Source organism: Triticum aestivum, chromosome 2B (assembly GCF_018294505.1).
Source record: "Triticum aestivum cultivar Chinese Spring chromosome 2B, IWGSC CS RefSeq v2.1, whole genome shotgun sequence".
NCBI classification, from domain to species: Eukaryota; Viridiplantae; Streptophyta; class Magnoliopsida; order Poales; family Poaceae; genus Triticum; species Triticum aestivum.
In genome coordinates this window covers 663,879,834-663,894,495 of record NC_057798.1, presented here as the reverse complement: position 1 = coordinate 663,894,495, position 14,662 = coordinate 663,879,834, and positions in this window count along the sequence as shown.

Genomic DNA, 14,662 nt, shown 5'->3' with positions numbered 1-14,662 from the left:
AATATGTCTTTACTCCGCCTTCATTCTTCTCGGCTATAGTCAATTTCTTAGAACATGTACCAAAGCAAGTGCTTCACTTCAGCAATTTTTGGGGTTCAACTTCATCATGCATAATCTTCGATGAAGATCTTCACTGCTATGCAGGTGATTGCCTTTGGAGTTTATACCAAACTCCTCTTGACTCCAGGGACCTATAATCTTTGTGTGCACTAGCAAACACATTAGTCCCTCACTGTTTATGACAACAATCTCCAAAACGAAGGGAGCCAATTATTGCACCAACACATATGAATATGGATATTCTATGAAGTAAAAAACAAGCAAAAAACAGCACCTAGCACTGGCACTATGTCAATAGGTTAGTCCTAAAAAATGATGCAAAGTTGCTATAAAATGAATATAAAACATCCAAGAGTGATAATAAAACAGCATGGAACAATAAAAAATTATAGATACGTTGGAGACGTATCAGAGCTAGATCTAGTTTAGATCAAACTAGATGAGAACTAGATCAAGAGAGAACTAGAGGGGGCTTCAAAACTTATGTTCTAGGGGCTAGAATTTCCCCTCTATTATATGTTCACCCCTGGGTCGCAACTTGGGGAGGGGACCTCCCCAAAGCCTGTTTGGACCATGAGGAAGAGTCCTCCCCGGACTCCAGTACCAGACGCCATGAACCTTGGTGTTTCTGTAAACACCGCGGACCCTGCGTCTGGCCCAGGGGTAAACGCCAAAGACCCTGGCGTGTAGCCCATGTCCTCCGCAAAACCACTTTTGCACCATCCCAAGGCCTCATGGGCCTTACCCCTTTGCCCAGCCAATGTGTCCATGCACCAGGAACCCTTTAGATTTATCTGGAAGGTTCTATAACCCTCTAGACATCATCAAAAGTTCCTAGGACCTCCTGAGACCTTGCAGAACATTTATGGAAACATCTGAAACTCTTACGAAACTCTCTCGAAACTATTTCTTATATTCCAAGAATATTTTCTCATAACTCTTGCTTCACTAACACTCAGCAGATCGTGATACTCTTAAGCTTGTGACCATGTAGGTTCGGTAAAACATAGTCGACATGAACAAAACCCCTTTCATTCAATGATCGATAGTGGAACCATGGACATCCATATCGATCCCTATGAATACACGAATGACATCCGAGTGAACCTTTGGTTAACACGTGATGTTCCCTTTGCTTGACAATACTTTACAAAACCCGAGGTGAGATATATCGCTATCCTCTTGAGCCATACACATGCTCACTATATCGGTCTCCTTGTAACTAGTTTTGTTCTTATTTCTCATTAACGTGTTCCGGCATCCCCGTGACATTATTACCTGAGTCTAGCCAGACGATGATGGATGTCGTCACACCGAGAGGGCCCTAAGAATATCTCTCCATCGTCGCAGGAGCAAATACCACTCTCGAGCTATCTAGTCCCTTGTCAAACTTTCCGATCAACCTCTAAGTTGTATTTATGATCATCGTTTAATAGATGACGTTTGAGCAACCCCAAAGTCCACCGTACAGTAGGAAGTGACTACGATACTATCATGGTCTGAGGAACTAAAACATATGTTAACACTCTGTGTTATAACAATTAGTTTCAGACAATATTATCTCAAAGTACAACAAACAAGTCTGGATCGATTCATTATGATCGTTCTTCTAACATCATACTTGCAATGTTCTTTCTAGGACTATCTTTACACTTAAAGATATCCTAAGATCTGGAAAACGTGATCAACAACAGCACTTGAGCCAGTCTTAGAGGCGAGACTAGGAACCTATTATTTACCATTTATCATTTCACACGTGCATATGAGTTTTCCACTGAATCGCATATTCTAGGATCATAGAAGTTATATCGTGAAATATAAACTCTTAATTATGAAAATGGAAATATAATAATACAATATTATTGCCTTTAGGGCATATTTCCAACACGATGGGCCTTCATCAGGGATATTGTAGTCGTTGGTAGGTTGTGTTACCAATGTTGATCGTGTTAAACCAAGTGGAATGATAGAGGACATGGTGATGAGTATTTGTTGCCCATATCGTTCTCTGAATTGTTCACTCACAAATTACTAATATTATAGTTCTAACTTGACATTTTGAGATACACAAATGATATGTACAAGTTGAGGGATCCAAAAGGAAGGTCTTTTCTAATCTATCATTGTTGAGCTTTGCTCAAGAACAATGAAAATTAGAAGAACATGGATAATGAGTCGCTCGTCCCAAAAGGAAGGCTAAAATGAATTCACAAGACAATGATGGTGATGGTGATGATGTTCAAGAACACTCAAATACAACTGCTTCTCCTGTCATCCATGACCAAAGGCCACCTGGAAGGAAAGGAGAGAAAGATAATTGAAGAATGGAGGTGACACATGTCTGTTTAGGAGTGATGAGGAAGAAAACATAGCAAAAAAAGTAAGGTTGAGGAGGGAAAAAATTGGAGAACGAGATGAGGTGGGCAGAGCTAAAGGCAATGGAGGAGCGCACAGTGGCAATCAAAGAGGAGAAATTGAGAGCCATTCAAGAGGAAGTGCAAACAAAATGATGGAGTAAGAGTACAAGATCATGTTCACAAACAATGTAGTACTTGACCCAGAAATGTTGCAATATTTGCACATCATGAAGTCACAAATTTTAGCATCAAAGTTGGGTGGAGGTGTTAGTGGACTTGGTTTTGGAGTGGCAACCATGATGGAAGTCACCCATGATGAACTACGAGTGATCTTCATAGTTATGCTTTTTTCGTGTCCTTCTTTTCATGGACCATATATTGCATGTTTGATCTTCATGTTTAAACCATTCATTTAAGTTTATACACTGATCATTTATCATATTTATTTTGTTTGAATTATATGAGTTTGATCTACAATTGTTTCAGTTATTATGATCATATTTATGTTGGGAAATGTTGCATGGAAAACAAAATATTCTACGCACACGCAAGATCATCCATGGAGATGCATAGCAACGAGAGGGGGAGAGTGTGTCTACGTACCCTCGTACACTGTAAGAGGAAGCATTTTAGTAACGCGGTTGATGTAGTAGAACTTCTTCGTGATCCAACCGACCAAGTACCAAACGTATGGCACCTCCGCGTTCAGCACACGTTCAGCTCGGTGACATCCACACCTTCTTGATCTAGCAAGACGGTGAGGTAGTGGATGAGTTCCGGCAGCATGATAACGTGGTGACGGTGATGGTGATGCTATCTCCATAGGGCTTCGCCTAAGCACTACAGAAATACGACCGAGGGTGTAAACGGTGGAGGGGGCGCCGCACACGGCTAAGAGATTGTCATGATTATGTGTGGCGCCCCCTCCCACATATATATAGTTGGGGGGGAGGAGCAGCCAAGGAGGTGCCCCAAGTAGGTCGTATCCTACTCGGGGTCTATCCCAAGTGGCGCCCCTTTCCTTATTTGAGTGCGGGAGGAAGGAAGGAGGAGGTGGCTGATACGTCCATTTTGCATCATGCTTTTATATCAATATTTACTGCATTATGGGCTGTTATTACACATTATATCTCAATATTTATGGCTATTCTCTCTTATTTTACAAGGTTTACCATGAAGAGGGGGAATGCCGGTAGCTGGAATTCTGGCTGGAAAAGGAGCAAACATTGGAAACCTATTCTGCACTGCTCCCAAAATCCTGAAACTCCACGAAACATGTTTTTGGAATTAATAAGAGTTATTGAGCGGAAGAAATACATTGGGGGGCCCACACCCTAGCCAGGAGGGTGGGGGGTGCGCCCACCCCTACTGGGTGCGCCCCCTATCTCCTGGGCCCCCTGGTGGCCCCCCGGTGTCCATCTTCTGCTATATGAGGGCTTTTACCCTAGAAAAAATCGTGGGCAAGCTTACGGGACGAAACTCCGCCGCCACGAGGCGAAACCTTGGCGGAACCAATCTAGAGCTCCGGTAGAGCTGTTCTGCCGGGGACACTTCCCTCCGGGAGGGGGAAATCATCACCATCATCATCACCAACGATCCTCTCATCGGGAGGGGGTCAATCTCCATCAACATCTTCACCAGCACCATCTCCTCTCAAAATCCTAGTTCATCTCTTGTATCCAATCTTGTCTCAAAACCACAAATTGGTACCTGTGGGTTGCTAGTAGTGTTGATTACTCCTTGTAGTTGATGCTAATTGGTTTATTGGTGGAAGATCATATGTTCAGATCCTTAATGCATATTATTACTCCTCTAATTATGAACATGAATATGCTTTGTGAGTAGTTAGGTTTGTTCCTGAGGACATGGGCGAAGTCTTGCTATTAGTAGTCACTAGCACATATGCCCGTGCGTTGCAACAGGAATAAAAATTAGTACACATTTAAAGTCAGTGAGTATTATATGTGCAAGCAAAACCCTGTGCGCACGTGAAAGAGGAACATTTAGCTTCTCGGTTTCGCCGGATGTGAATTAATAAATCCGCTATTTTTCCATTCATTGAATGAGGGCACTTAAGAGTTTTGTTACGTCATCGTACGCCAGAGAAGGGACATGCATTATTCAATCAACTTTTTCTTTCAATCAAGGAGATTTTAAGGTATGAAGTTTCTGAATATTGTATGAAGGTTGAGCCATTTTTTAGATCCTGGAAAGTTTTTTGAAAATTATGTACACTTTCAGAAAAACATGAATAAAATTTTAAATAGGAACATATTTTAAAATTCACAAATATTTTTTGAAAACACCAACTTTTTTAATGAAAACATCAACATTATTTGAATTTGTGAAAATTTCTTTTGAACGGGAACATGCATAGAAAATTCATAACATTTTTCGAAAATGTTTATCTTTTAAGATTATTTTGAATCGTGAAAATTTCATTAATACAAGAATATTTTTAGAATTTGGAGCATTTTAAAATTTCAATTTTACTTTTAGAAATAGGGAACAATTTTGAAAAAAAAATAAAAGTTTTCAAAAAAATGGAAAACAATTTCAAGTTCTGAATACTTTTCAAAATAGCAACAAAGTTTTGGAATTCTGAACATTTTCTATAATTTGAATTTTTTTGAAATTCTAAACATTTTTTGAGAATTTTGAATTTATGAAGTAAATTCTACAAAAAAATAAACTTGGAAGTGAGAAAAGAGATAGGGTAAGGAGAATAAGAAAAGAAATAAAACACAGAAACAAAGTAAAATGGGCCCGCCCATTATTGGTTGTCCTGTGTAACCTCAGACTATTTGTCGCCCAGTACGTACAATAGAATTTTCGCAGCTACGTGGGCAGAAAAGTAAGCGGTGTGGCTTCGCTCGACCACAACGCCCGGCCCACACACAAAATTCTGGAAAAGGCTTTTTTTCGTGTAGCGGACGAACGCATAAGAATTTAGTACCACCTTGGATAGAAAAAAATCTTTTCTTCGGTGAACGGATGAAAAAATTGGCGAAACGCACCTTGCTTTATTAGTAGGTATAGATGTGAATTTGGTATTCGTTCGATATTTTGATGAGATGTATGTTGTCTTTTCCTCTAGTGGTGTTATGTCAACATCGACTACATGACACTTCACCATTATTTGGGCCTAGAGGAAGGCATTGGGAAGTAATAAGTAGATGATGGGTTGCTAGAGTGACAGAAGCTTAAACCCTAGTTTATGCGTTGCTTCGTTAGGGGCTGATTTGGATCCATATGTTTAATGTTGTGGTTAGGTTTACCTTAATACTTCTTTTGTAGTTGCGGACGCTTGCAATAGGGGTTAATCATAAGTGGGATGCTTGTCCAAGTAAGGGCAGTACCCAAGCACCGGTCCACCCACATATCAAATTATCAAAGTACCGAACGCGAACCATATGAGCGCGATGAAAACTAGCTTGACGATAATTCCCATGTGTCCTCGGGAGCTCCTTCCTCATTATAAGAAATTGTCCAGGCTTATCCTTTGCTACACAAATGATTGGGCCACCTTGCTGCACTTTATTTACTTTCATTGCTTGTTACTCGTTACAATTTATCTTATCACAAAATTATCTATTACCTACAATTTCAGTGCTTGCAGAGAAAACCTTACTGAAAACCACTTATCATTTCCTTCTGCTCCTCGTTGGGTTCGACACTCTTACTTATCGAAAGGAATACAATGGATCCCCTACACTTGTGGGTCATCAAAACTCTTTTCTGGCACCGTTTCCGGGGAGTGTAGCGCTTTTGGTGGGTGGAACTTGGTAAGGAAACATTTATATAGTGTGCTGAAATTTTCTGTTACTTGTCACTATGGAAACTAATCCTTTGAGGGGCTTGTTCGGGGTATCTTCACCCCGACCAGAAGAGCAAAGAGTTGCTCCTCAACCTACTGAACTTTTTGAAAATATTTACTTTGAGATTCCTTCGGGTATGATAGAGAAACTGCTAGCTAATCCATTTACAGGAGACGGAACATTGCATCCCGATTTACACCTTATCTTTGTGGATGAAGTTCATGGATTATTTAAGCTTGCAGGTATTCCCGATGATGTTGTCAAAAGGAAGGTCTTCCCTTTATCTTTGAAGGGAGATGCATTGACATGGTATAGGCTATGCGATGATACGAGATCTTGGAATTATAAACGATTGAAGTTGGAATTTCACCAGAAGTTTTATCCTATGCATCTTGTTCATCGTGATCGTAATTACATATATAACTTCTAGCCTCGCAAAGGAGAAAACATCTCTCAAGCTTGGGGGAGTCTTAAGTCAATGTTATATTCATGCCCCAATCATGAGCTCTCCCGGGAAATGATTATTCAAATTTTTTATGCTCGGCTTTCTCTCAATGATCGCAACCTGCTCGATACTTCCTTTGCTGGTTCTTATATGCTGAAGACTATTGATTTCAAATGGGACTTATTGGAAAGAATTAAACGCAACTCTGAAGATTGGGGTTCCGACGATGGTAAGGAGTCAGGTATCACACCTAAGTTCGATTGTGTTAAATCTTGTATGGATATCGATGCTTTTCGTGGATTTAGCGCTAAATATGGACTTGACTCTAAGATAGTAGCTTCTTTCTGTGAATATTTTGCTCCTCACGTTGATCTCCCTAAGGAGAAATGGTTTAAATATAATCCTCCCATTGAAATGAAAGTAGTTGCACCTATTACAGTTGAAGAAAAGACTATCACCTATAGTGATCCTATTGTTCCTACTACTTATGTTGAGAAACCTCCTTTTCCTGTTAGGATAAAGGATCATGCTAAAACTTCAACTGTTGTTCGTAAGAGTAATACTAGGACTTATACACCTCCTGAGAAAATCAAAGTTGAACCTAGTATTGTTATGTTTAAACATCTCTTGGATGATGATTTAGATGGGCATGTTATTTATTTTTGTGGTGAGACTGCTAATATTGCTAGACCAGATACTAAGATACATAGACATGTCGTAGGCATGCCTGTTATTTCTGTTAAAATAGGAGATCATTGTTATCATGGCTTATGTGATATGGGTGCTAGTGCTAGTGCAATACCCTATGATTTATATAAAGAAATTATGCACGAAATTGCACCCGTTGAATTAGAAGACATTGATGTTACTATTAAGCTTGCTAATAGGGATACCATTAAACCAGTTGGGATAGTTAGAGATGTTAAAGTCTTGTGTGGTAAGGTTAAATACCCTGCTGAGTTTCTTGTTCTTGGTTCCCCACAAGATGATTTTTGTCCCATTATTTTCGGTAGACCCTTCTTGAACACGGTTAAGGCTAGGATTGATTGTGAAAAGGGTACTGTTACAATTGGCTTAGAGGGTATGTCTCATGAGTTTAAACTCAAACCATTACCTGGGTGATCCCCCTCCACCCAAGGGTGATCCCGTGTTTGAACTCAAACCATTACCTGATAATCTTAAGTATGCTTATCTTGATGAGAAGAAAATATATCATGTTATTATTAGTGCTAACCTTTCAGAGCAAGAAGAAGAAAGATTATTGAAACTCTGAAGAAGCACCGAGCTGCTATTGGATATACTCTGGATGATCTTAAGGGCATTAGTCCCGCGTTATGCCAACATAAAATTACAGTGGAGAAAGATGCCAAACCAGTTAGAGATCCTCGACGACGACTGAATCCCAAGATGAAAGAAGTGGTAAGAAAGGAGATACTAAAGCTCCTTGAGGCAGGTATAATTTATCCCGTTGCTGACAGTGATTGGGTAAGCCCTTTCCATTGTGTTCCTAAAAAGGGAGGTATTACCGTTGTTCCTAATGATGAAGATGAATTGATCCCGCAAAGAATTATTACAGGTTATAGGATGGTAATTGATTTTCATAAATTAAATAAATCTACTAAGAAAGATCATTACCCTTTACCTTTTATTGATCAAATGCTAGAAAGACTATCCAAACACACACATTTCTGCTTTCTAGATGGTTATTCTGGCTTCTCTCAAATACCTGTGTCAGCGAAGGATCGATCTAAGACTACTTTTACTTGCCCTTTTGGTACTTTTGCTTATAGACGTATGCCTTTTGGTTTATGTAATGCACCTGCTACCTTTCAAAGATGCATGATGGCTATATTCTCTGATTTTTGTGAAAAGATTTGTGAGGTATTAATGGATGATTTCTCTGTTTATGGATCCTCTTTTGATGATTGTTTGAGCAACCTTGATCAAATTTTGCAGAGATGCGAAGACACTAGTCTCATCTTGAATTGGGAAAAGTGCCACTTTATGCTGAATGAAGGCATTGTTTTGTGGCACAAGATCTCGGAGAGAGGTATCAAAGTTGATAAAGCTAAAGTTGATGCTATTGAAAAGATGCCATGTCCCAAGGACATAAAAGGTATAAGAAGTTTCCTTGGTCATGCTGGTTTTTATAGGAGGTTCATTAAGGACTTCTCTAAAATCTCTAGGTCTCTGACTAATTTATTGCAAAAAGATATTCCTTTTGTCTTTGATGATGATTGTGTAGAAGCATTTGAAATACTTAAGAAAGTTTTGATCACTGCACCTATTGTCCAGCCACCTGATTGGAATTTACCTTTTGAAATTATGTGTGATGCTAGTGATTATGCCGTAGGTGCTGTTCTAGGGCAAAGAGTTGATAAGAAATTGAATGTTGTCTAGTATGCTAGTAAGACTCTTGATACTGCCCAGAGAAATTATGCTACTACTGAAAAAGAATTCTTAGCAGTTGTGTTTGCATGTGATAAGTTTAGACCTTATATTGTTGATTCCAAAGTTACTATTCACACTGATCATGCTGCTATTAAATATCTTATGGAAAAGAAAGACGCTAAGCCTAGACTCATTAGATGGGTTCTCCTGCTCCAAGAATTTGATTTGCATATTATTGATAGAAAGGGAGCTGAGAACCCCGTTGCAGACAACTTATCTAGGTTAGAGAATGTTCTTGATGACTCACTGCCTATTGATGATAGCTTTCCTGATGAACAATTAGCGGTCATTAATGCTTCTCGCACTGCTCCCTGGTATGCTGATTATGCTAATTACATTGTTGCTAAATTTATACCTCCTAGTTTTACACACCAGCAAAAGAAAAAGTTCTTTTACGATTTAAGACATTACTTCTGGGATGACCCACACCTTTATAAAGAAGGAGTAGATGGTGTTATTAGACGTTGTGTGCCTGAGCATGAACAGGAATAGATCCTATGCAAGTGTCACTCTGAATCCTATGGAGGACACCACGCTGGAGATAGAACTGCACACAAGGTACTGCAATCTGGTTTTTATTGGCCTACTCTCTTCAAAGATGCTCGTAAGTTTGTCTTATCTTGTGATGAATGTCAAAGAATTGGTAATATTAGTAGACGTCAAGAAATGCCTATGAATTATTCTCTTGTTATTGAACCGTTTGATGTTTGGGGCTTTGATTATATGGGACATTTTCCTGCCTATAATGGTAACACACATATTTTAGTTGCTGTTGATTACGTTACTAAGTGGGTAGAAGCTATTCCAACTAGTAGTGTTGATCATAACACCTCTATTAAAATGCTTAAAGAAGTTATTTTTTCGAGGTTTGGAGTCCCTAGATATCTTATGACCGATGGTGGTTCACATTTTATTCATGGTGCTTTCCGTAAGATGCTTGCTAAGTATGATGTCAATCATAGAATCGCATCTCCTTATCATCCGCAGTCTAGTGGTCAAGTAGAGTTGAGCAATAGAGAGCTCAAATTAATTTTGCAAAAGACTGTCAATAGATCTAGAAAGAATTGGTCCAAAAAACTTGATCATGCATTATGGCCCTATAGAACTGCATACAAAAATCCTATGGGTATGTCTCCTTATAAGATGGTTTATGGAAAAGCATGTCATTTACCTCTTGAACTTGAACATAAAGCATATTGGGCTATTAAAGAGCTCAACTATGACTTCAAACTTGCCGGTGAGAAGAGGTTGTTTGATATTAGCTCACTTGATGAATGGAGAACCCAAGCCTATGAGAATGCCAAGCTATTCAAAGAAAAAGTCAAACGCTGGCATGACAAAAGGATACAAAAGCGTGAGTTTAACGTAGGAGATTATGTGTTATTATTCAACTCTTGTTTAAGATTTTTTGCAGGAAAACTTCTCTCTAAATGGGAAGGTCCTTATGTTATCGAGGAGGTCTATCGTTCTGGTGCTATAAAAATCAACAACTTCGAAGGCACAAGTCCGAGGGTGGTGAACGGTCAAAGAATTAAACATTATATTTCAGGTAATCCTATCAATGTTGAGACTAATATATTAAAATTGTAGCCCCGGAGGAATACATAAGGGACACTTTCCAGAACGTTCAAGACTCCGAAAAGGAATTGGTATGTGGTACGGTAAGTAAACCGACTCCAAAACAACTCCAATGGCAATTTTTATCAGTTTTGGAATATTTAAGAATTTTAGGAAGAAAGAAGTAGTCCGAGAGGGACACGAGGCCCCCACGAGAGTGGAGGGCGCGCCCCCCTGTCTCGTGGACACCTCGTGTGCCTCCCGGACTCTGTTTTCTTGCACGTTACGTATTTTGGTCGGTAAAAATTCATTATATATACTCCCGAAGGTTTTGACCACCGTATCACGCGAATATCCTCTATTTTCCATTTCGAGCTATTCCTGTTGCAGATTAAGAGCAAGATGTCTTCTCAAGAGTCAGTCGGGGAGAGTCAGGTGTCTCACCCAACACCAGGTCCAGGAGCAAATAGCGATGCTTACCACTTTGGACCATCAACGGAGGATGAGATGGAGGCTGACTTGAAAAGGATAGATGCCATGGAGGAAGATCAAGAAGTCACCTCTCGTCTCCAAGAAGAATTCATGATGGGGGAACTACAGAGCTCTGCTCTTCCAAATTCGGTCATCCCTTCCAACTTTAGATTTCTTTATTATGAAAATATGAGAAAGAGCGTCATTTGTTCTCCAGAAGCTATGCAGCATCCTTGGGTAAAGGGAGCTTTAGCCGTTACGGGCAAGCTTCGCAAAGAAGTTATGGACCTCAAACAACAAATCAATAAGCTCGAGGAGGAGAATCGTATCCTGAAGGGCATCATTGCCAAGAAGATCATAACACCAGCCGTGAGGAAGGAGACATAATCACATGAGTATGGGCACTCCCCTTGGCAACTGCCAAGCTTGGGGGAGGTGCCCCGGTATCGTATCACCATCACACTCCTATCTTTACCGTTTTATTTAGTTCGATCCTTTTAGTAGTATCTTGATCTAGTAGATTGAAGTTTTGTTATCAAGTAGTTTTGAGTTTTGCTTTGTGATCTCTTTATGTAATCGAGTCCGTGAGCTATCTATAATAAAGATTAGTGTTGAGTCAAGGGCTTTGCTATGTTGCTATGATCCTAAGAAAGTAGAAAGAATAAAAGAGTTCATATTGATCTTATGGTTAGTGATGACTTCACACATAGGAAGTATGAGGCATAAAAGTTGTTGAGAGTTGATAAACGTAGTTTTGGTCATCGTTGCAATTAATAGGAAGTGATAAGGAAAGAGAGGTTCACACACAAATATATTATCTTGGACATCTTTTATGATTGGGAGCACTCATTAAGTATGACATGCTAAAAGAGTTGACGTTGGACAAGGAAGACAACGTAATGGCTTATGTTTTCTCACATCTCAGTTAAAGTATATTGTCATTGACCTTCCAAACATGTTGAGCTTTCCTTTCCCCCTCATGCTAGCCAAATTCCTTGCACCAAGTAGAGATACTACTTGTGCTTCCAAATATCCTTAAACTCAGTTTTGCCATGAGAGTACACCATACCTACCTATGGATTGAGTAAGATCCTTCAAGTAAGTTGTCATGTTGTAGGCAATAAAAATTGCTATCTAAATATGTATGACTTATCAGTGCAGAGAAAATAAGCTTTATACGATCTTGTTGTGGAAGCAATAAAAGCGACGGATTGCATAATAAAGGTCCACATACAAGGGGCAATATAAAGTGACGTTCTTTTGCATTAAGATTTTGTGCATCCAACCCTAAACGCACATGAAAACCTCTGCTTCCCTCTGTGAAGGGCCTATCTTTTACTTTATGTTTTTTACTTTATGCTTGAGTCAAGGTGATCTTCACCTTTCCCTTTTTCATTTTATCCTTTGGCAAGCTCCTCGTGTTTGAAAGATCATGATATATATATCCAACTGGATGTAAGTTAGCATAGGCTATTATTGTTGACATCACCTAAATGTGAATACGTTGGGAGGCAACACAATAAGCCCCTATCTTTCTCAGTGTCCGGCTGAAACTCCATCACCACAAGTATTGCGTGAGTGTTAGCAATTGTAGAAGACTACAAGATAGTTGAGTATGTGGACTTGCTGAAAAGTCTCTATTGTTGACTCTTTCTAATGTTATGATAAATTGCAATTGCTTCAATGACTGAGATTATAGATTGTTAGTTCTCAATGAAGTTTTTGAACCATACTTGACATTGTGAATTGATTGTTCCCAGAGTATAAGAAATCATATGATAAAATCTATATATGTTGTTGTTACAAGAATGATCATGATGCCCTCATGTCCGTATTTTATTTTTATCGACACCTCTATCTCTAAACATGTGGACATATTTTTTGATATCGGCTTCCGCTTGAGGACAAGCGAGGTCTAAGCTTGGGGGAGTTGATACGTCCATTTTGCATCATGCTTTTATGTCAATATTTATTGCATTATGGGCTGTTATTACACATTATATCTCAATACTTATGTCTATTCTCCCTTATTTTACAAGGTTTACCATGAAGAGGGGGAATGCCGGCAGCTGGAATTCTGTCTAGAAAAGGAGCAAACATTGGAAACCTATTCTGCACTGCTCCAAAAATCCTGAACCTCCACGAAACATGTTTTTGGAATTAATAAGAATTATTGAGCAGAAGAAATACATCAAGGGGCCCACACCCTAGCCAGGAGGATGGGGGCGCGCCCCCTATCTCCTGGGCCCCCTGGTGGCCCCCCGGTGTCCATCTTCTGCTATATGAGGGCTTTTACCCTGGAAAAAATCATGGGCAAGCTTACGGGACGAAACTCCGCCGCCACGAGGCGGAACCTTGGCGGAACCAATCTAGAGCTCCGGTAGAGCTGTTCTGGCGGGGACACTTCCCTCCGGGAGGGGGAAATCATCACCATCATCATCACCAACGATCCTCTCATCGGGAGGGGGTCAATCTCCATCAACATCTTCACCAGCACCATCTCCTCTCAAAACCCTAGTTCATCTCTTGTATCCAATCTTGTCTCAAAACCACAAATTGGTACCTGTGGGTTGCTAGTAGTGTTGATTACTCCTTGTAGTTGATGCTAATTGGTTTACTTGGTGGAAGATCATATGTTTAGATCCTTAATGCATATTATTACTCCTCTAATTATGAACATGAATATGCTTTGTGAGTAGTTAGGTTTGTTCCTGAGGACATGGGTGAAGTCTTACTATTAGTAGTCATGTGAATTTGGTATTCGTTCGATATTTTGATGAGATGTATGTTGTCTTTTCCTCTAGTGCTGTTATGTGAACGTCGACTACATGACACTTCACCATTATTTGGGCCTAGAGGAAGGCATTGGGAAGTAATAAGTAGATGATGGGTTGCTAGAGTGACAGAAGCTTAAACCCTAGTTTATGTGTTGCTTCATTAGGGGCTGATTTGGATCCATATGTTTAATGATGTGGTTAGGTTTACCTTAATACTTCTTTTGTAGTTGCAGACGCTTGCAATAGGGGTTAATCATAAGTGGGATGCTTGTCCAAGTAAGGGCAGTACCCAAGCACCGGTCCACCCACATATCAAATTATCAAAGTACCGAACGCGAACCATATGAGCGTGATGAAAACTAGCTTGACGATAATTCCCATGTGTCCTCGGGAGCTCCTTCCTCATTATAAGAAATTGTGCAGGCTTATCCTTTGCTACATAAAGGATTGGGCCACCTTGCTGCACTTTATTTACTTTCATTGCTTGTTACTCGTTACAATTTATCTTATCACAAAACTATCTATTACCTACAATTTCAGTGCTTGCAGAGAAAACCTTACTGAAAACTGCTTATCATTTCCTTCTGCTCCTCATTGGGTTCGACACTCTTACTTATCGAAAGGACTACGATAGATCTCCTACACTTGTGGGTCATCAGTGGCGCCCCCTCCTTTCCTTTCTCTCCCGAGGAGGGAAAGGCGGGAGGGGCTACCCCTCCCCTTTCC